The sequence below is a fragment of the Artemia franciscana genome, chromosome 19 (genome assembly GCF_032884065.1).
Source record: "Artemia franciscana chromosome 19, ASM3288406v1, whole genome shotgun sequence".
Classification (NCBI taxonomy): Eukaryota; Metazoa; Arthropoda; class Branchiopoda; order Anostraca; family Artemiidae; genus Artemia; species Artemia franciscana.
In genome coordinates, this window is record NC_088881.1 from 6,240,550 (window position 1) to 6,261,938 (window position 21,389).

Here is a 21,389-nt window from a genome sequence, read left to right on the forward strand (position 1 = left end):
GGGGGCCTCTTATTTATAGTATATGAACTATATATATATACATATATATATATATATATATATATATATATATATATATATATATATATATATATATATATATATATATATATATATATATATATATATATATATGATGAAAAAAGGAATCACCAATGCAACAGCACAAACACGTAAAAAAAAAGACAAAAGGAGAAAAGGAAGACTATTTTCCTACATTAGTAATTAATATAGATTAGTACTTGAATGAGGCCTTAACCCTACTCATCCATACAATTACATAGGTCAAACAGCAGAGCCATACACAATCAACCATAAAGAATAATCCATGGACAGCCAGTCGTGTCGTAAGTAAGTATGAGTTGTCATTTAATATATATATATATATATATATATATATATATATATATATATATATATCCATGGACAGGCAAGGTAAGTCGTAGGTAAGTTGGTGAGTCGTCATTTACCAAACAATAAAAACAGAAAAAAAAAAAAAAAAAAAAAAAAAAAAAAAAAAAACAAACAAGAGCTAAGAGCTCATATGGCACTTGTGACGAGGCGAGAAGAGTTAAGAGCCAAGAGATCATATGGTATGAGCTCTAACAAAATTCTATGAATCAATAGATTGATTTAAAAAGGAAAATAAGAGGCTTAATGCCGGTCAGGATTTAAAATAAGAGATCTGAGTCACGATGTCCTTCTAAATATCAAAATTCATTAAGATCCGATCACCCACTCGTAAGTTATAAATACCTAATTTTTTCTAATTTTTCCTCTCCCTTTAGCCCCCCGGATGGTCGAATCTGGGAAAGCGACTTTATCAAGTCAAATTGTGCAGCTCCCTGACACGCCTATCAATTTTCATCGTCCTAGCACGTCCAGAAGCACCAAACTCGCCAAATCACTGAACCCCTCCGCCCAACTCCCCCAAAGAGAGCGAATCCAGTACGATTATGTCAATCACGTATCAAGGACATTTGTTTATTCTATCCACCAAGCTTCATCCCGATTCCTACACTCCAAGTGTTTTTCCAAGATTTCCCCCTCCAACTCCCCCCAATGTCAAACGATCTGGTCGGGATTTGAAATAAGAGCTCTGAGACATGAAATCTTTCTAAAAATCAAATTTCATTAGGATCCGATCACCTATTCGTAAGATAAAAATACCCCAATTTTCACGATTTCCAAGAATTCCGGTTTCCCCCTCCAACTCCCCCCAACGTCACAGGATCTGGTCGGAATTTAAATAAGAACTTTAAAGCACAAGATCCTTCCAAATATCAAATTTCATTAAGATCTGGGCACACTTTCGTAAGTTACAAATACCTCAATTTTCGAAATTACCCCCCCCCCTCCAATTCCACCAAAGAGAGCAGATTCTTCCCATCCAGTTTCATCCTGATCTCACCACTTTAAGTATTTTCTGAGATCCCCCCCCCAACTGCCCCCCCCCCAATTACGCTTGATCCGGTTGAGATTTAAAATCAGAGATCTGAGTTACGAGATCCTTCTAAATATGAAGTTTCATGAAGATCCGATCACTTCTTCGTAAGTTAAAAATACGTCATTTTTTATTATTTTTCAGAATTAACCCCCCTCCCCAATATATCGGATCCGTTCCAATTATGTAAATCACGTATGTAAGACTTCTGCTTATTTTTCTCACCAAGTTTCATCCCGATCCCTCCAATCTAAGCGTTTTCCATGATTTTAGGTTCCCCCACCCCAAACTTCCCCCAACGTGACCAGATCCAGTCAGGATTTAAAATAAGAGCTTTGAGACACGATATCCTTCTAAATATCAAATTTCATTGAGATCCGATAACCCGTTCGTAAGTTAAAAATACCTCAGTTTTTCTAATTTTTCAGAATTAACCCCTCCCCCAACTACGCCAAAGAGAGCGGATCCGTTCCGGTTATGTCAATCATGTATCTAGGACTCGTGATGTTTTTTTCCACAAGTTTCATCCCGATCCCTCCATTCTAAGTGTTTTTAAAGTGTTAGGTTTCCCCCCTCCCAACTCCCCCCCCAATGTCAGCAGATCTGGTCGGGTTTAAAATAAGAGCTCTGAGCCACGATATCCTTCTAAATATCAAATTTCATTGAGATCCGATCACCTGTTCGTAAGTTAAAAATACCTCATTTTTTCTAATTTTTCAGAAATAACCCCCCCCCCCCAACTATCCCAAAGAGAGCAGATCCGTTCCGTTTATGTCAATCATGTATCTAGCACTTGTGTTTATTTTCCCCACCAAGTTTCATCCCGATCCCTCAACTCTAAGTGTTTTCCAAGTTTTAGGTTTCCCCCTCGCAACTCCCCCCCCAATGTCACCAGATCCAGTCGGGATTTAAAATAAGAGCTCTAAGACATGATATCCTTCTAAACATCAAATTTCATTGAGATCTGATCACCCGTTCGTAAGTTAAAAATACCTCATTTTTTTCTAATTTTTCAGAATTACCCCCCCCCCCAACTACCCCAAAGAGAGCGGATCCGTTCCGATTATGTCAATCATGTATCTGGGACTTGTGCTTATTTTTCCCATCAAGTTTCATCCCGATCCCTCCACTCTTAAGTGTTTTCCAAGATTTTAGGTTTCCCCCCTCCAACTCCCCCCAATGTCATCAGATCCGGTCGGGATTTAAAATAAGAGCTCTGAGACACAATATCATTCCAAACATCAAATTACATTAAGATCCCATCACCCATTCATAAGTTAAAAATACTTCATTTTTTCTATTTTTCCGAATTAACCGACCCCCCACTCCCCCCCCAGATGGTCAAATTGGAAAAACGACTATTTCTAATTTAAGCTGGTCCCGTCCCTGATACGCCTGCCAAATTTCATCGTCCTAGCTTACCTCGAAGTGCCTAAAGTAACAAAACTGGGACCGACAGACAGACAGACCGACAGACAGACCGACAGAATTGGCGATTGCTATATGTCACTTGGTTAATACCAAGTGCCATGAAAAAAAAGACAAATAATTCAGAGGCAACAACCCAACACAAGGGCTCATCAGGAGAATACACACTTGCCTATAGGGTTTCGGCACTTTAAATTCTCAGAAGAAAAAACAATACCCAAGCAAGTGGCGTGCCTACCATAAATTCCCTATGGTATCCCCGTGTTAGGTATCTGAACTTTATTATGATCGGTAGATTACATTTAGATTATCAATCATAGACTACTTTATATTCTTATGTGAAGTAACTTACGTTACAGAATGGCAAGGTACATCCGACAAAAGGTGAGTTCAGAAAACCAAAAACGTTAATTCAACTAACCTTTGGTCAACTAATTGGGTGCTGGAAACCGTGGAATATGAAACACAAAATAATAGCACATGCCTAAGTAGTAGAAGGTGCGGTTTGAAGATATAGTAACACTGTTTCACAAAGATGGTATTTCAGCAGAACAGGACAAACACAGTTTGAGTTAGTATGGCCAGGAAACAGGTCTTTCATAGAAATGGCTGTCTTTCTAAATCCATCTAACGAATGATACAATTTTTGCCCCAATCTACCACATTCCACCATACTCCAATGCACTTAGCAGCATAATACAAGGCCACCTTACGCTGTGGCATCCCACTCCGTTTGCACACTCTGCCACAGTGAACAGTATTCTACAAAATCGATCCACATCCTGTCACCCCACTCCATTTGCATACTGTTTACATAGTCATGTACATTACGCTCCGCCACTGCGGATCACTTCCTGTTACGCTGCGCCACACCATGATCCATCACGCGGGGCCAGAGGACACCTGGTGAGCCCGTTTTATAAATTGGTCAGCCCCTCGGATTCAAGACGTTCACATTCCTGCTTTCCAAATTGAATACGAAGTCTTTAATTACTTTTCCAAATTTTTCAGGTACTAGATTTTTCTGGTGGGGGGGTACATGGGAGGATCTTTCAATGGAGGAGTTTTTCATGGGAGAAGGGAATTTTCAATGCATTGGGAGCCAGATTTCTCAGCATTATTTGAAAAATGATCAGAGATAAAATTAAAAAACAATTTTTTCAAATGAAAATAAGGAACAACATTAAAACTTAGAACAAAGAGAAATTATTACTTATATGAGGGGGACCGCCCCCTCGTCAATACCTCACTCCTTGCGCAAATGTTTTTTTAGTACTTTTAAAAGAGCTATTTATTCTAATTGAACGGCCCTTGTGGTTCAGGAGTCATCATTAAGAACTGGGTCAAAATTCGAACTTTAGCGTAAAGAGCGAGGTATTGACGAGGGGGCAACGCCCCTTATACACGTAATAATTTTGTTCGCTTTAAGTTTTAATGTTGCTCCTTAGTTTCAGTTGAAAAAACTTTTATCACATAGATATAGAGCTGTTCCGAGTTCACAAAAGACACATGCCATGGCTTGAAAAAGAAATCCTATTAAGACATTCTAAATTCCCATAGAAACAATTGTGGAGACATGATTATTTTATTTGTCTCAAGTGGGTAACACCTATCTTTAATGATAATTGTTACATAATTGAAGAACTATAATTTATTAACATTGGCAATTAAACTGCTCGTGACGAAGACCAAAGGACCCAAGTAATCTGCATTTTATTTCTATAAAAGAACAAATAAAGATATACAAACAGGCCCCCAGAGAAATAAAATTAATTATTTTTGGGGGTAATTTCATTGATGAGCTTTCAAACGTCAAACTGATTTGATGAAAATGAAGATACGCAGTACGTTATTTTTAAGGAAGCTTATTATTGTATTGTAAGGAACCTTATATTTCTTACTGTCCAATGTGGTAAGGATGTCAACTTTTCCTTCTCTTTTAAACCGCTTTCTAAGGCTTACAATACAGGCAAAAGCCTCATTCAGGAAACTAATCCATCAGGGGTTTCCGTCCTATGAACCTTGTCTAAGGGTATAATGTGAGGTTTTTTGTACATGCATGTTCAAGACCAACTTAAGTCAAAGATAATTTTTTTGAAAAAGAATATATTTTTGGCTCCAATTTTAAGACTAATTCACAAGCCGGAAAAATTTTTCTTAAGAGACGAGTGTTCAAAATGGGTATCCCCATTTTGGGCTGGGTAAACAATGGGCAAGATTTATAGCTTGCAGCCCTTCCCCCAGCGAAAGTGGGGGATGAAGTCATCCTCAAAGACATAGTTAATAGATTTTTTTGACTATGCTGAATAAAATGGCTATCCTTTACTGGATCACGATATATTCTTTAGTGTACATGTTTTACTTTTTCTCAGCGTCATTGTAACCTCCCCAAGCCCTTAAGTGTTCTGCCGTCTGTTGCCTCTGATCAAAATAATTATCATCTTTGTAATACAAAAATATATCTAAATAAAATAATAAATAAATAAATATATAATAATAAATAATAATAAATAAAATACATCTGAATGTCTAAAAAATAAAAATATAATTATATCTTTCAAAAAAAATATAATTATAATGATAAAATGTTAAAATAAGAAATAATAAAAATATAATAATAAAAATTCTAATTCCTTCAACTTTTTCAACTAAGGTCAGACTTCGATGTTGTAACAACAAGTCATATTGTGTGGAATACTATCCCTAAATCAGCTCGGAGGGGCCACACCTTTAGTTTGTTTCAAAATAAATGTTAACAAAATTCGGTTTCTTAGCATTTATTTCTTCTTCTTTTTTCTCTCTTTTTAAGATTCATTGAAGTTAATTTAATATATTTAATTTATCTAATCTATTTAATTATTAATTTTTGAATTTTACACTTTTCTTTCTCAATGTAACTGACTTTTTTCTCTGTTTCGTATATATATATATATATATATATATATAGTAACTGACTTTTTTCTCTGTTTCGTATATATATATATATATATATATATATATATATATATATATATATATATATATATATATATATCCCCTCTAATTACTATTTACTAATTACCTTCTAATTACTAATCGTCAATACTTAATCTTCCGACAATTTTTATTTTGTTTTGCAGATAAACCCATTGGTCCATATGACGACTTGATGTTGATTTGAACAGCAACACCAAGCGTTTGCATGCAATGCAAACGCTTTCCATTAGGCTGTTTTACTATGATTTTTTTTTTTTTTTTTTTTTTTTTTTTTTTTTTTTTTTTTTTTTTTTTTTTTTTTTTTTTTTAATAGCTCATGAGTTCCAAAGGGAAAAATAGAAGACGCACAGAACTCACTGCCACCGAGCCTCTGCAATCTGCCACTGAGCCTCTACGATTTATAACAGAGCCTCTTCGCCTCCGATTCTGTATTTGATTTTAGTTTTATATCTCTGTTTAACATTACCTCTAGCTACAAAGAGATTGACTGGGTAGTGTCATGTGCAATATAAAACAAGAGCTAAGAGCTCATATGGCACTTGTGACGAGGCCGGAAGAGCCAAGAGCTCACAATTGCCATACTAGCTCTAATATTTGCTAGAGTTAGTATGAGCTAGTATGCTAGTATGAGCTCTAGCAAAATTCTAAGAATCAATAGATTGCTTTAAAAAGAAAATAATAGGCTTAATGCTGGTCGGGATTTAAAATAAGAGCTCTGAGTCACGAGGCCCTTCTAAATATCAAAATTCATTAAGATCCGATCACCCACTCATAAGTTAAAAATACCTCAATTTTTCTAATTTTTCCTCACCCTTCAGCCCCTCAGATGGTCGAATCGGGGAAAATGACTTTATCAAGTCAATCTGTGCAGCTCCCTGACACACCTACCAATTTTCACCGTCCTAGCACGTCCAGAAGCACCAAACTCGCCAAAATACTGAATCCCATCCCCTAACTCCTCCAAAGAGAGCGGATCCAGTCCGGTTATGTCAATCACGTATCTACGACATTTATAAGCGTTTTCCAAGATTTCTGGTTTCCCCCTCCAACTCTGGTTTCCCAATGTCAACAGATCTGGTCGGGATTTCAAATAAGAGCTCTGAGACACGAGTTCCTTCTAAATATCAAATTTCATTAAGATTTGGTCATCCGTTCTTAAGTTAAAAATACCTCAATTTTTCCAATTTTTCCAAATAAACAACCCCCAGCTCCCCCAAAAAGAACGGATCCGCTCCAATTATGTCAATGTCGTACCTATAACTTATGCTTAATCTTCCCATCAAATTTCATCCCGATTTCTCCACTCTTAAGCGTTTTCATAGATTTCCGGTTTCCATGATTTTTGGTTCCCCCCCCCAACCCTCTATGTCTCCAGACCCAATTCGAATTGAAAATGGAGCATCTGGGACACAATATTCTTCTATATATCAAGTTTCATTAAGATCCGATCACCCATTCGTAAGATACCTCTATTTTCACGTTTTCCAAGAATTCCGGTTTCCCCCTCCAGCTCCCCCCCCCCATGTCACCGGATCTGGTTTGGATTTAAAATGAAAGTTCTAAAGCACAAAATCCTTCTAAATATCAAATTTCACTAAGATCTGATCATCCGTTCGTAAGTTATAAATACCTCATTTTTTCTAATTCTTCCGAATTAATTCACCCCCCAACTCCACCAAAGAGAGCGGATTCGGTCCAGTTATGTCAGTCACGTATCTTGGACTTATGCTTATTCTTCCCACCAAGTTTTATCCTGATCTCTCTGCTTTAAGCTTTTTCCAAGATTTCCGCCGCCCCCCCTAATGACGCTGTATTCGGTCAGGATTTAAAATAAGAGATCTGAGTTACGAGGCCCTTCTAAATATGAAATTTCATTATGATCCGATCACTCCTTCATAAGTTAAAAATACCTAATTTTTCTCTATTTTTATAGAATTAACCCTCCTCCCCCACCAACTCCCCCAAAGAGGGCAGATCCGTTCTGGTTATTTCAATCGCATATCTAGGACTTGTGCTTATTTTTTCCCGCCAAGTTTCATCCCGATCCCTCCACTCTAAGCGTTTTCCAAGATTTTAGGTCCCCCCAACTCCCTCCAAAGTCACCTGGTCCGGTCGGGATTTAAAATAAGTTCTCTGAGACAAGATATCTTTCAAACATCAAATTTCATTAAGATCCGATCACTTCCTCGTAAGTTAAAAATAACCCATTTTTTCTAATTTTTCAGAATTGACCCCCTCCCCCCAATTCTCCCAAAGAGAGCGGATCCGTTCCGGTTATATCAAACACGTATCCAGGACCTGTGCTTATTTTTCCCACCAAGTTTCATCCCGGTCCCTCCACTCTAAGCATTTTCCAAGATTTAAGGTTATCCCCCCCAACTCCCCCATTGTCACCAGATCTGGTCGGGGTTTAAAATAAGAGCTCTGAGACATGATATCCTTCCAAACATCAAATTTCATTAAGATCCGATCACCCGTTCGTAAGTTAAAAGTACCTAATTTTTTTCTAATTTTTCCAATTTAACCGTCCCCCCACTCCCCGCCCCTCAGATGGTCGAATCGAGGAAACGACAATTTCTAATTTAATCTGGTCTGATTCCTGATAGGCCTGCCAAATTTCACCGTCCTAGCTTACCTGGAAGTGCCTAAAGTAGCAAAACCAGGACAGACAGACAGACAGACCAACAGACTGACAGAATTTGCGATCGCTATATGTAAGTAAGTAAGTAAGTACTTTTATTACCCGAAAATTCACTGGAATTACATCGGAGTACGGATGGAAAAAGAATAGAAAATCACACTACGAACATAACCATAAGTAAACACACACTATGTACACCAACATAACTACTGACACATGATAGCTAGCCATGGGTTCGTCCTTCCCTCAACCTTTTCCAGAAAATTCTCTACGACCCGGTTAGTGCAAACTGTTGGATCGGACACTCCGTAATTACGCATGATATACGAGTTCTTCGTCGACGGAGGAAGTCTCAGAAGGAACTTCGCAAATCGAAAAAACAGAACTCTTACTTTGGTACATTGGGCGGATGACAAATAATTCCAAAAAGATGCTATAAACAGTGCATGTGGGAGGGCAATGGCATTATACAGCGACGCAAGAAATCTACAGCAGAATCGATGTCTGTTACCAATGATTGATCCGTAAGCAATCCGGATTTTCGCCTCTACGTGTCGTAAAAGCGACGCTCTTGTTGAGTAGAGGCTTCGACCGATTGGTAAACCAAGGTAGGTAATGCTCTCACATGGCTTAACAGCTGAATCCCCTAAAGGAATTTCTTTCTCATAATACCCCGCATTGAAGAACAGTACAGCCGATTTAGACACATTAAATGATAAATCTATTTTATTATATTCCCTACTCAAAACATCAAAATTCTTCGATAGTCGATCAGCAGACCTGTTCAAATTAAGTAGGTCGTCAGCATACGCCATCGACCCTTTTGAAACACAAGACGTAGCTACCTGGGCTTGTGCAGGCAGAACGCTATTTTTATACAAAGTCGGAGACACAACTGAGCCTTGCCTGACCCCTTTACAAACTGGTACAACAATGGATTCAGTCGGACATGGGGGTATTTTAATTTGTGCTCTAAGGTTATTGTACATATAATACACAACTCTGACAATACACAGATTTAGCCCTTGTTTATACGCTTTTAAAAGGATCTGTGCATGCACCGACGAGTCAAAAGCCTGGCTTACACCAAAAGAACCAATAACTAATGGGTCACCTGTTGCCTCAGAATCAGACAAAATGGCAGCAAGGGCAAACAGAGCATCAGCACAACCAAGACCTACCGTAAAGTCAAACTGGTAGTTTGGCATTTGGCAATAGTTTCTAACATTCGGCAATATAAGCATTTCAAAAAGCTTACATAAAACTGGCAAAACAGTAATTGGGCGATAGGAGGAGCATATATTAGCTGGCTTCCCTTTTTTCAGGATGGGCATAAGTTGTCCTCTACAGAAAACATTGGGCACAATACCGACTACGAATATGATCTGGTACAATAATGTTAACATTTCATATAAAAGACGAGTACCATTCACAAGGTGAAGTGCACACAAACCATCAACTCCGCGCGATTTGTTTCTTTTTCAACTTAAAGACATTTGCAGTTACATCTGAAACAGTTACAGTGAAGTCCGGAAGACTCGAATCTGATTGGTAGATACCAAGCGCCATAAAAATAGACAGAATAAAATGACTTTACATGAAAAAGAATGGGGAGCAAAAGAGGTACAAAAGAAGGGGAGCAGGGCAAGACTAATGTTGACTAATTGATGCTACACTAATTGATGTTGCTTTGAACAACAGCATCAAGCAGTTGCATGCAATCAGTGACACACAGAACTCACTGCCACTGAGCCTCTGCAATCTGCCACTGAGCCTCTATGATTTGTAACAGAGTCTCTTCGCCTCCGATTCTGTATTTGATTTTAGTTTTATACCTCCTTTTCACACTAACTCTAGCTACAAAGAGACTGACTGGGTAGGGGCATGTGCAAAATAAAACAATAGACAGAATAAAATAACTGTACATGAAAGAGAATATTACAACAAAAGGGGGCAGGGCGAGACTAAATGATGGTAAATCAAATAAAAAGAACAAAATGACAGAAATTTCGTTATTTGCCAGCTACGAAACAAAATTCAAATTAGCGCTAGCTATATACCAGTATAATTAAAATCTCATTTTGAATGGCTATTTACAGATATATGGCATATACAGAACAGATATACTTTGGCATATTTTGTTTTCCTGACTTTAAAGTAGGAATTCAACCTTTTTTCTTGGTTATAATTACTTCGTAAAAGCATATTACCTGAGAACAGGCAAAATAACTTCACCCAGGGCATTCCAGAACACTCCTTTACGGCAGATGCACTCCAATCTAAGGGAGATAAGACGCCGCAACCCTAGTTAAGGAGCTGAATGAAGAAGCCGTAGGCTACAAGAATTGAAGGAAAAAATAATTTTAAGAAAGGAAAGAAAAATCAAGACATAGTGTTGCTTTTTTTGTAATTTTTTTTTAAGAAGAAATGGTTCTTTAATTCTTGGTTAATAGATCTTTAATTCAGGTTTGCATATCAACATGCTTGGGGAAAATTTAAAAGCTCAACAGAAATGTGCCTTTAGGCTTAGAGAGTTATTTGACCAGTCCCTATACAGAAAAACCACTCATTACTTAGAAATGAATCAAAATTTCAAAAAATGATCATTTCTTGTGTAGGTACGGTAAATGGTATTGTAAATTAAGTTTGTTTTCATTTCAAAAATTTTGGGAAGAATTACTTGAATTCTACTACAGAACTGTTTTCATTTGTCTTTCTTCCTCTTTGGATGCACATTCTTACACATAGAGAGAGTATATTGATAGAATTATCAAGTAAATAATTTGACTAAGTAAGTATAATAATAAGTAATCCTTCTTTTAATATACAAATTTGAGTGGTTCCAGAACCATATGCCTACACTTCTCCAACCACTAAGTGACAAGGGGTTGGGGTCAAGGGTTTAATTTTCTATGGGGCAGAGGGCACGTGCCAGTCCCATACCTCAGTTTTCCCCCAGACCCAAGTTTGCCCCCCTATGTTGAAATTTAGTTTCTCCAAAACTGTGGTCCAAACTAAGATAAGCCAGCATAATTCAAGGATCCACTGAAGCAGGTCAGTTTTGTTTAGTACATTTTTACCTTTTTTATTATTATATGGCTCATTGTTCAGTTTTCTCTGTCATTTCTACTTGATTTGGGAAAAATCAGCTCCAAATTTGACCCCCCCCCCCCACCACCATAGAATTTTGACAAAAGTATGCCATTTGTTGGGGTGTGGATTTCAAGATCTGCTAAGATTGTTGTTGCAAACCATGAACTAGATGACCTCTATTCCCTTTTGAATCAACTAGCTTGAAGAAATACCTCCCAGGGACATGCTTTAAAAAACGAGTGTATTACAGTTACAAAATCAGAGAAATTATCTTATCTTAAAAATAATCATATGAGGGGCAAAGCCATGATTGAAAAAAAAACCTAAGCACAAAATAATTTGATATACTGGTGTTTGTACTTTAATTACAAAGCTTATTAAAGGGGCTTAGAGGAGGAACATATGGAAGGTATTCTTGCAAACCTCCAGTTAAGAATTTTCGACCATAACTATTCCAATGATGTGGTTTTATACTTCTGAACTTTTCTGCTTAAGAAGTGACACCAAAAGTGTTTTTAAGCTATACCACATTTACGAGTGGTAGAATTGATAAACATCATATAGATATAAGCAATAGCTTTCAAATGAGCAATAGCTTTCATTTATATATATATATATATATATATATATATATATATATATATATATATATATATATATATATATATATATATATATATATATATATATATATATATATATATATATATATATATATATATATATATATATATATATATATATATATATATATATATAAGGGGGACTAACAGCTATGAGGCAGGCTTTTAATTATTGATTCTCATTGTCACTTGTCTTCTATCCTAGGCTGTTGTCCCAATGAGAATGAACACATTCATTTAAACCATCCTCCACTTCTTGCATTTTCATGTAACCTTTAACATAGCTGTTTGTGTCTTGCAATATTTCTTCCAAGAGATCCATTGGGTTATGACATATCCCATGGTTTAAAGGATGTGCTTCACTTTAGCAGCTTCTCTAAAGAGTACTTTTCTAAGGTACTCTTTAGCAACTTCATCAGGTTCTAAAAAGTGCATCTGGCCATATGAATTTGGCACAAATCACCTTCAGGGGGTTTGTGATGGGTGTGCCACTAAATTGATTTTGTGATAAGTTTGTCCAGCTACTTTGAATATGAAAGCATTACAACTATTTATGGCTTGATTATTGCTTAATATATCTAAAGCATGAGTTCTAGTTTTGTATTTGTGTGTAGAACTCTTCAGAGAGCAAATAATATCCTATAGGAAGCCAAACAAAAAGATCCCATGATGTGCATGATGTTCTTCAACAGCTTCATCAGAGTCTAAAAGATACATATGGCTATTTGAAGCTAGTTCAAAATCACCTTCAGTGGTCTGTCATGGATGTGCTGTACATTTATTTTGCAATACATTTGTCCAGCTACTTTGAAGCTGACACACCTTATGACAACAGTACAACTTAGACCTGAGTAATAGGGAGGTGTCTCTTCAACCACAGAGGGAGGACATCACAGCTGCAGTTTAGCTCCAGGATGTCTGGCAATGTTTCATAGATGCCCTGTGCACCACCCCTGGCTCTGGGGGATGTAAGGTCTAAGGTAAGGACTTAGAAGCTGAAAAAAAAACATGTATATTGATGGGTCAATCATAGCTTACATTGAATGAAGCTAAAGCAAAACATGAGTTCAAGTTTTGGATTTGTTTGTGGAACTCATTAGAGAGCAAGTCATAAAAGACCAAATTAATCCATTTAGAAATTGTGGAATGCAATTCAACCAAGCAAGCAGCAACCTTCAGATGAATCACCTTTGCTGGCCACTCTTTGCTTGGGAAAATGGAGGACTCAACAGTGAATACATACAACATTGAAGGGTCCCACTGACTTTTAATTAACACTTGCATAGTTTAAGACATTTTGTAGGGTTTTACTGGGTTTTGTGGTGTCAGTTTGTTGTGCTCACAGTTTGTTGGTGTTGTTCTTCTAATCTAATATTTCTTTCTTTGTTGCTTTCATTTTTGACTCATTCTGTTTCTTGCTCTTGCTTGTCTTGTGACAGCACAATTCTTTGTTCTTCACTGTCATTTTTTACATGTTCTGATACTTACTTTTGTGTGTCTGCTAACCCCAAAATTCTTTGTTCTGTACTTTCATTTTCTTCACTTTTCACTGTTGCTTGTAGTTCTCTCTGCCACTTATCTTGAAACTGCATATTTCTTTGTTCTCACTGACATATATCTTTTAACCACATATCTCTTTGTTTTTCATTTTCATTTTTGATTTATTGCAATTCTCCCTGCCACTTGTCTTCTAACAGCATATTTCTTTTTTCTTCAATGACTAGTAGTAATTGGTGTTTTTACAAATATTCTAATTACTTATTCCATTGTTCTTCATTTTTGTTCATCATTGCTTCAGACATTTTTTTAATGCTCCTTGCCATAGCTGCTTGGATTGGTCTTGACACTTTAGATGGCCTGTGTTGTTCATTTCAACCTATGTATTTACATCTCTCAGACTATGCTCTTTATCTTGCCATTGTTTGATGGCCTAGTTTATTCATTTCTGAGTTTACATTTTTGTCCTATTGGTCCTCATTTTTAGCTTATGTTAATTTATATTTTTGTTTTCTAGATATTACAAAACTGCTGAAAATGTCTTTTGAAATTGACATAACCAATTATGAATAAATGACTTTAAAAATTTTAAAGCTTTATTCTATAAATTCTTCTAAAACTGTTTGTAAAATCTCATTTTTGTGTTTAGGCTGTTCATTTTTAATTAACATAACTGCTAAACTATTTAATATTCATTGTTGATATCAGATATGTTGACTTTTGTTGGTTTTAACTTGGGAAAAGACTTCTCTTCAGAAGCAATACTTACTGGAATTGTTAAGAATATTCCACACCTTTAAAAAAAGCATTTTGGTGGCAGTATAGGCCCTTTCAAATGCAGGGCCTGATTGGGCCCAATTGTTCTAATCATTCTTTATCTGGCCACAGTAGTACTTTTGGTAAAATTCTAGTTAATCAACTTCTTGCTTTCTCAGAAAGGGTTTAGGTTAGGAATATGAAACTTTCAGGGATGGGTCTACAGGCTAAAGTATGTCCCAGGAAGATATTTTAAATTTTCCACCTCTACTCCTTCTCCCTCAAGAGGCCCCTGAAATTCATCTACATGACAGGTCTATACCTATTGAAATTTTGACAAAACAACATTTTACCTTAATTTTCAGTTACCTGTTGCTTTTTCTCTGCCTTTAGTTCTGAAAATGCAATTCCTGTTATTTGAGTAGAATTCTTAGCCATATCAATGTCTTTTTTTTTAAATTTAGGAAATGTATTTGCATATCTTTAAAACCTTATAAAATGGAATTGAGCAAAGTTATGAAGCTGAAAACAACTTTGTTGTACTTCAATTAAGCAGAAGATCTATTTTGCAAGGTTTCACTTTTATAACACACATTTTTAAAGGTCATCAAAGGTCAGGGCCCTCTAGAGGGAGAAGGAGTGGAGGTGGGTACTTCAAAATACCTTTCTAGGATATAATTTAGCCTGTAGACCCATCCCTGAAAGTTTCATTTTTCTAACCTAAACCCTTTCTGAGATAGCAAAAAGTCACTAAACTAGAATTTTACTGTGGTTTTAAATAAAATGGATTTTTTAGGCTAGCCTACATAGCCAATACTTATTTAAGTATAGGTTTAGCTATAAGGAGTAGAGTGCCCTCTGGAGCACTTCAAAATACCTTCCGAGGAGATAATTAAGGCTCTGGATGCATTCATGAATCTTATTCACCTAAATCAACTGCTTTCCAAAATAGCAAAAACCCCTTGCCTACAATCTAATGTTAACTTTATTAGCACAGAGATTGTAAAAAGGTCGTGAAAGGTGCCCTTTGGAAAGGGATGGTGTGGAAGTGCGGTTGTTCAAAACACTTCCTGAGAAATTAATGAAAGTTTTATTTTCCTGACTCTCCTACTTTTCAAGATAGCTCCTCATCTATAACTTTGGGAAGCCTACCCAAGGCTAGACCTGGCTTAAAGTAGGTTTGAATTAGAGCATAATAGCCTATATCTTTTTTTTGCACTCTTAATTGATATAATATATCAAAGAACAAACCAAAAGCGAGTAATAGGAATTCCAGTCGAATATCCTTGACTTGTTTGGACTGGAAAAATCAAACTAAATTTACAAGGATACAAAATTATCTGAGTTTTACCTTTTGTCCCAATAAAATTTTTCAAACTTTAGCCCTATAATTCATAAACTATCTGCAAGACTCATTTTAATGTGGTTGTTTAGTATTAACTTTCTATTTATATCAGTTATTCACGTATTGTAAAGTATTTTGGCCTATGGACAGCGTCAGATAGGACTGGAATTCCCATAAAGAAGATATAATCCGGTGTTAAATCTAAATAGGAAGTAAGTACGACGGCACAAGACCCTTACGGTCCAAACCGGCGGTGCTGATTTCTGCTTCAAGGCCCTTCAGCCAGGAAGTGCAAAGAATACAAAAGAGAATAAGCTTCATTCAAAAGATCAATTCTTGAGCCAGAGAGAAAGACATGGAAAAACTTTATAAGTAATTCGAATTTTCAAAAACCCACATCCAAATTGTACAAATTTATAAAGAAGATGAATAATACCAATACAAAACCTTGAAAGCAACCCTCCGTCACATCATCTTCAACTTTATAAAATGTGGAAAAGAGAGGAAAATACTAAGGAATTGCTGTGAGAAGGCATTTAAGGCATTCACAATGCGTTCTGTTGTGGGACACCACATGTCTTCTTCTTGGACCAGACGACTAAGCACAAACCTTTCAGGTAGATTCGTTAAGACTACCGGTTTGGTTTATTCTCTATAAGACTTTTCTTTTACCTCTATAATAGTTCATTTTAGAGTTATCATATTTACTATTTTATTTATTTTTATTACTCTTATTTTATCTGGTTAAATTTTATATATGGAAGTATATGACAGGCTATAATCTGTAAAAATGTATTATTCATTATATTTTTATGTTGTATATTCATTTTAATTGCTGTTTCAGGGGCGAAATTTTCAAGACAATTCTTATACGGATGAATCCTTAGAATTCCTTTACAAGCTTGTTTTTATTTGTCTTAGTTTATCTTTGCCGAATAAGTTTAACATATGGAGAGGTTCCGGGAGAAATTTTCACCGGGGGTTGAATCGTCTAGAGAATTTTTCCATGAGGGGGTGGGGGGGTCAGCCGCAGGAGAAATCCTCCATGGGAGAATTTTTCTGCGGGAGCTGCTTTCCACTGGGGGTAGGGGAATTTCCTGGAAAAAATTTCCACGATGGATGGATTTCCGACATGGTTTGAAAAAACAGTCACAAATTAAGTTCTAAAAACAATTTTTTCAACTAGAAGTTATGAGCAACATTAACACTTAAACGAACAGAAATTGCCCCTTTCTCAATGCCTAACTTTTTATGCTCAAGTTTCACTGTTTTGTCCCAACTTTAAGAACAATTCCTGAAACACAGGGGCCGTTTAATTAGAATAAAAAGCTTTTATTAACGATCAAAAATACTTTAGTGTGACGAGCGAGGCAGCTCCTCTCATATACAGAATAATTTCTGTTCCTTTTTAAGCTTTTATGTTGCTCTTTACTTTCAGTTGAAAAACTTGTTTCGTTATTTAATTTGATCAACGCCTAAAGCCTTTTTAAACATTAAGATTAATTAAATTTGGTCTACTTACTTTTATTTTCAAGGAATGACAATGAAGATATCGGGAAACTAAAAATTTCGGACTCAATTTGCTTGTACTTACCGTCAACTACGCTCTCTACTTTAATTTGATAAAAATAAAATTTATAAAATTACAGAATGATTATAATCGTTAGATTACTTATTTGAAATTTTGCGCCCCTAAAATTACTGAGCCCGGGATAATTTATCCATCCCTAAATCCTCCTCTGGAACTTCTGGGGGTCCACCAAGACTACTTAGGGAACACTGCTCTAGAGTCTTAATTTTGAAAAAAGGTGATCGAATCAATCAATTGAATTCATGATATCCAGTCAGGGGTGCAGCTAAGGAGGGAGGGGGGTTCCAAGGTATCGGTGCAGTGTGCCAACACCTAGAGGAAAAATTTATCTATTTACCATTGAAATTTAGGTTATATGTCCGCGTACTGTGTTATACTGGTCAGCATACTGGAGGATTTTGTCGACACATGGAAGGACGGTTAATTCTGAAAAATTAAAAAAAATGATGTATTTTTAACTTACGAACAGGTTATTGGATCTTAACGAAATTTGATATATAGAAGGATCTCGTGTCTCAGAGGTCTCATTTTAAATCCTGACCGGATCCGGTGACATTGGGGGGAGTTGGAGGGGAAACCGAAAATCTTGGAAAACGCTCAGAGTGGAGAGATCGGAATGAAACTTGGTGGGAACAATAAGCATAAGGCCTAGATATGTGATTGACATGACCGGACCGGGTCCGCTCTCTTTGGGGGAATTGGAGGGGGATTTCCATTGGTTTAGTGAGTTCGGTGCTTCGCTCGAACTCGCCCTATGTAACTAATGTATCTTTTTTACAGGTAGAATACCTAACAAGAAGAGATTAGAGGAAAACTGTATTTGCAAGTTTGTCTTTGTAACAATTGCCAATAAACAGAACAGCAAAATCGATAACTCTAGTACCGAGTCTAATTATAGGTTCCGACCTCGTCACAAGTGCCATATGACTCTTGTTTTGACGGGAAATAAATGAAAAATAATACTAATAGTAAGTTACATGTTAAAAGCTAAATAAGACAAGCCTGATTTCAGTGTGATTCAGTTCTGATCGGATTCCTGATTTCAGACAAGCCTGATTTCACATGAGAGATAAATTGGTTTGAAGTTCTATTTTTATCTAGCTTAATTTTGCTGTTGAAGAATAATTTTGCTGTTGAAGAATAATTTATGCAAAAAGCAAGTTCAATTTTGACTTCTCTTACATTTGATTGGCCCACGTCTACACTGGGTCACGTCAGAGGCAACCTTACTTTTTATATGTAGGCCCTGAGTATATTTTTTAAGTTAGTGCGTGTTTAGACTCCATATTGAGAGTTGATAATAGATAGTGTTAGAATGGAGATTGGAAATAAATTGAGTTATCTTTTCTACAGCCGTATTGAACACTTTCCCCGAGCCCTGGTGGGGTTGGCAAGTGTGCATTAGAATCTTACCGTCCTCGTTATTACACTGTAGAACTCAATCCCCTCCAAAGAGACATAGATATAGAGAGATCGTTGGTGGCACAGGTTATGGCACCTTGGGACAAATAGTGTAGCACTTACTCCTCCTCCCCAAAGGTAATAAACTCTTGCCCATACCGGTTGTAACATCAGCACGGAAGAACTTGTTTAGCCGGTAGGACAGCTCGATCACGTGTACTCTATACTCTAGGGGTATAGTACAATAGGGTACTCTAGGGGTATAAAGCTTCATAGTACCGTGCTGAAAGCATTTATGAAAGCAACGAATGTAGTTAGGGGGTAATTGAAAGTTTATTTACTAATTACCTTTTAAAACAATTGAAGTGAAAATTTTATTATAATTTTTAAGCTATTATATTCTTAAAGAATTGTGAAAATTCATTTTTATCCACTTAGATTACTCTTATGTTTAATCAGTTGTTTTTAAAGCATTAGGGACGGAAAGTTAGACTTCAGCGTAAAGAGCGAGGGGCTGTTTGTTTAGGGTTCCGATATCGCTTCTTTACCTTGACAACCAAGAAAAAAAGAGTACATATGCAAATATCAGTGCTAACCATGCAAAGAAATAATTATCATTGTTGTTTAAGATGGGAAGCTGAAGTTTCCTGTGTCGGTGTTTCGACAATGGTGATCCGAATGATGTACTTTCAGGCTATTTTTTGAAATTTTCATAAATTCGTTTTCAAAATAACATTTTACTATTAAGATCATTGAAATAATAATTGCCATTCCTCAATCAGGTACAAATTGCACTTTTTTCGTGGTTCGCTCTTTACGTGGTTACTGCTCTTGCTGAATCATAAATAGAAAAATCCGTTTTCATATTCAAATTCTCATCAAGCCATAATCTTTTTTTTTTGGGGGGGGGGGGGGTCTTCAACTCCTATTTCAAAATTGTGCAGCTTTCTGTGTTTAATAGATTTTGTTGAGCAACTTTAAAATTAATACATTTTACACATTTAGAATCAGCATAAGTTATAGCTTCAATTGTTCCATATATTTTAATCGAAACTTCTTCTTTTCAGAGTTTCAGTTACTATTATCACGTGTAGCTTTCTAATTATAGTTTACTACCATCAGCTGTGTGAATTCAGTTTTGGCCTCTCGAGAAGCGAATTTTAACAATCTGATCTAAAACAGAAACGAACCGAATATTTGACCAGCCATTTTTTTTTTACCGTGTGGGCTTTTTTTTGACAAGATGAGTGAAAAATATTTGTAAAGAAAAAAATTGAGGACATTTCTAGCCTGTAAAAATGAAGAAAAACAGTGCAAATATTTCGGCCGACACGGTCGCTCAATCGTCCCCCAGTAAAAAAAATAGAAAAATAAAAACAACCCGTAAGAAAACAACCACTAAAATAAAATAAGGCTATTTTCATGTAACGTTGAAAGGAAACAAAGGATAATGGTGAAAGAAAGACCATCTCACCGTTACAAGGAAAGGGCGTTCTTTGATTTTAGTGATTGTTTTTTACAGTTTGTTTTTGTTTTCTATTTCTGTTCTGAGGATGGTTGACCGAAGTTGTGGGCCAAAATATTTGCAATTTCTGGAAATGTGTTCCTTTTCCTTCTTTACGAAGGGAAAACATACGCGTATGTTTTTCTTTCTTTTTCTCATCTTAGCCATTGTAGTCTAAGAAATTATGTCCAGGCGTTAATTCTGCCTAAGGAAAATCGTTAAAGCAAGTAGCTTAGACTTAATAATACACTCGAAGTAGTGAGGTTAGCTCGGGGGAGAGGAGGGGCAATAGGAGAAACATTTACGATTTCAATAATCGGGGAGGGGCAACAGGAAAAAAACATTTACGATTTCAATAAAACTTGCCGAGAACTTTAATAAATTCTAGAATTTAGAGGAGGGCGCTATTGGCGACTATTGGGAGGGGCTGGTTCGGGTAGTAGTGATCGATGGCTCTTATTGGCTAGGATGGATTTTCCAAATTGCTGAATAAGGTGTTCAAACTAAAATTTAAGTGGAGATAAATTTAATTTAGCGAGGGCTTGATCATAGGGTATCTCGCGGTTTCGGAGCATAATCCTCGTTCCTCTTTTCTGGACAGACTCTAAGTCGCGTAATAGGTACGCTGTGCGGATAGCGGATGGGCCCCACACCGGGCACGCGTACTCGAGCAACGGGCTAACATAACACATGTAGGCACGGAGAAGACTTTCAGTATCACACCCAAAGCACCTCATTTTGGTAAGTATCTGAAGGCTTGCATTAGCCTTGTGGACGGTTAAATTAATATGGGTACTGAAAGTACAGTCACTAGTGAAAGTTACTCCAAAAATTTTCATTTCGTTCACAATCGGGAAAGAGACTAGAGGCGTATCTATATTCCGCTTCAGAGGGTTGAAACAAATTATCTTCGACTTGGCTGCGTTGATAGTAAGATCATGACTTGACCATTCGGTCTTTAGCTGATCAAATAATTGGTCTGAAAACTACTTTGTTATGACAGTGTTTCCGACTAGGTCAGCGAGCACTATGGACAGATCATCTACAAACTTGTAACGGTAGTCGTGATAATTAAGCAGAGAATTAATTA

At 36.5% G+C, this 21,389-nt stretch overlaps 2 protein-coding genes across 5 annotated transcripts in view; one reads left to right on the forward strand and one right to left on the reverse strand.

Moving 5' to 3' along the window:
- LOC136039221 (protein capicua homolog) overlaps positions 1–15,803 on the reverse strand; it is a gene marked incomplete in the record, with an annotated part of 223,751 nt that extends 207,948 nt beyond the window's left edge. The window contains 1 exon segment of the mRNA XM_065722753.1: positions 15,710–15,803.
- Positions 1–21,389, forward strand: part of LOC136039222 (period circadian protein-like) — a 569,811-nt gene that overhangs the window by 112,321 nt on the left and 436,101 nt on the right. The window lies entirely within an intron of this gene.